The sequence below is a fragment of the Zophobas morio genome, unplaced genomic scaffold (genome assembly GCF_036711695.1).
Source record: "Zophobas morio isolate AGI-343-1 ecotype UQ-CSIRO unplaced genomic scaffold, CSIRO_AGI_Zmor_V1 ptg000044l, whole genome shotgun sequence".
NCBI lineage: Eukaryota > Metazoa > Arthropoda > Insecta > Coleoptera > Tenebrionidae > Zophobas > Zophobas morio.
The window spans coordinates 2,789,970-2,792,508 of NW_026972149.1; the positions used below are offsets into that span (position 1 = coordinate 2,789,970).

The 2,539-nt window shown below is 32.5% G+C and overlaps 1 long non-coding RNA gene across 2 annotated transcripts; it reads left to right on the forward strand.

The window, feature by feature from the left end:
* The first annotated feature begins 343 nt into the window (after positions 1-343).
* LOC135141403 (uncharacterized) lies at positions 344-2,124 on the forward strand. 2 transcript variants are annotated; one of them, XR_010282381.1, is made up of 4 exons: positions 344-1,270; positions 1,320-1,513; positions 1,568-1,955; positions 2,009-2,124. It is a non-coding gene; the product is annotated as an uncharacterized LOC135141403 (long non-coding RNA). The 2 variants fall into 2 exon arrangements; XR_010282382.1 differs by having other exon boundaries at positions 1,568-1,949.
* Positions 2,125-2,539: the final 415 nt, after the last annotated feature.

Below are 2,539 nucleotides of genomic sequence, written 5' to 3' on the forward strand. Positions count from 1 at the left end.
TGGCATCATCTAAAATCCATGATTTTGAACGTAAAAGTATAAAAACGACAATGACGAAAGGTAATAAAAATGCCGGTACTATCGGAGTCTATTAATCAGGGGAATGACATTGTTACAAATAATGTTTGACAGAAAAAAACCTTTGCTAAATTTCTAAATAATTTACTTTTATGCATAAGTCATACATATATTCTAAAATAGCAGCTATACTTAGTTAAGCAGTTTTTAAATGTAGATTTCAATTTCACACGCTCATCGAACAGCCACCTGACGTCACGACAACATGCGCGTGTCCATACCATGTTTACTTGTACCATGAGTAAAATTTTTATGACTTAAGCGGCTTGTGCCAAACCACCCTTATAATGGACCCGAACCGCAAGGATTATTACTGTCCATTGTTGCCATAATGGAGCTGTAAACTTTTACTAGGTATATGTAAACTGAGTTAAGTTATACGATAGCCAGTTTGACTTATAAGGGTGCTTTGGCTTAACCCGCTAAAGTCATAAAAGTTTGACAAGCTATATGACAAGTAAGTTTAGTATAAAATTCGCCTTTTTGCTCTATTTTTTGTTGGGCAACTTCAGCACAAAAATGAATACGGTTTCGTCCAAACAAATTTGAACAAAGTCCTCATAAGCGAAACGAATTCATAGCCCTGTTTTTCCAAAAGTGATTAAAGATTTTGACCTATTGGTAAGATGGGCCACTTCAGCACACATATAAATACAATTTCGGCCAAGAAAATTCACCTTTTAAAAACACTTAAAATTCATGGTGTTCAGCACAACAGTCAAAATATTAAGAATTCTGTCCTGTTTTTTAAGGTAGGAGGGATACTATGCAAGCACATGTAGATAACAATTTTTTAAGAAAATTTAAATTTGCCGCCAAATTAGTTTCAAATTTAATTGTCTACTTGGACACCAGAGGTCATCGTTTCGTGATCGTTTCTAGAGACTAAATAATTGGGTCTCTAATCGTTTTATTCTAAGATTTCTAGGGGCGTTCTAGTAACAGACTGGTAACAGTAGTAACTTTTGTTTCTTTTTCTTACTGTTGGCATGAAACCTTGATGAAAGCAGGGGGTGGAAACTTAATACAATGACCTTGAACATTGAAAGCTTGTGGAATAGGACAAGAGATGGCACGAGTTAGGACCAGTATCAAATGCAATGGGAGCGACAAAGATATGTATAGAATCATATTGTGCTCTTTATTCGGGCGAGTCATTATCAAAACTATAGTTCCTTTTAGAGAGTTTAAGGTAAACTAATAATTGGTAAATATAAAAATAATAATTGGTATGTTTTCAGTGTGCATTTCTAGTTGTTAAAAGTACTCTTTTCTATGGATGAAACTTGCACCTGCACCCACCTGAATTTTTTGCGTTCCCTGTTTTGAGATTTTCCTTTGTGGGACTGGTTTTTCAATAGTTTTGAGCAGGGATATGGTAAGATGTATCGCCATATCCAAGAAATCGTGGAGAATTACCCCAATTTTCTAAACGGTGAGAATTATAATTAACATTCATGGTTCAATTTTTATTCCTTATACGTTTCAGATGATCATGTAGTTGATTGTACTTGGGAAGAAAATGAGGATGCAAAAAAAGCACCATTTGTAAGAATTTTACCAAAATTTTTTTCTGTACAAGAAGTACAATACAGGAGAAAAAGAGATGGGTGCTACTTTGTAGTCAAATATACTACTATATTGACAATGAAGGTGACTTACCAACAGGAAAAGAAAAGGTGTTGGTTGATCAGATAAAAAAATTTGTACCATCGAAATACTGTGATAACAGATGACGAAATCGAGCCCCCAAAATGTGTAGTTATCACATATGCAGTCTGTTGTAGATGTATAAATTTGGATTTTGAGCAGCCCATACAAACATCAACCAAAGTATGGGCGCTAAATAATGCCCTAGAAAAAATTCACATGTAAAGGTAATTAAGTAGATATTTAAAATAATCTGACTTATTAGTGTTTTCAATTTTAGGAGTCAATATGATTCGTTGTTAAGATTGTTATTGTAAGTACAAGAGATTTTCTCAACTGAGTGTTATTATGAAAAATTTAAAATAGTTTCGGAAAATAGATTTAATTTTTTTATAGGAAGAGAATAAACTTTCATATTATATTTTTGTTTCCTGTATTATTTCAATGGCGTTCTGTTTAAAATGTATTTTTCAATCAGTTTCAAAACTATAAGAAACCAGCACTTCATTTAATAAAATTTTTAATTGCTTCAGTACACTTGTGTTTGCGCAATGAATATTTAAGTACTAAAATCAAATAGAGCAGCTTTTAATAACATATTTGAAAATTATACATATTCGTATGAAATCGCTTTGTTATCCTTCATTTCAAATCTTAAGAATGTATACAATGTTTTTTCACTACTGGAGATAATTTTGTGAGTAAAATAGTAAAATGAACCCGAACCGCAAGGATTATTACTGCCGATTGATGCCATAATTGAGCTGTAAAGTTTTACTAGACATATCTGAACTGAGTTAAGTTATACAAT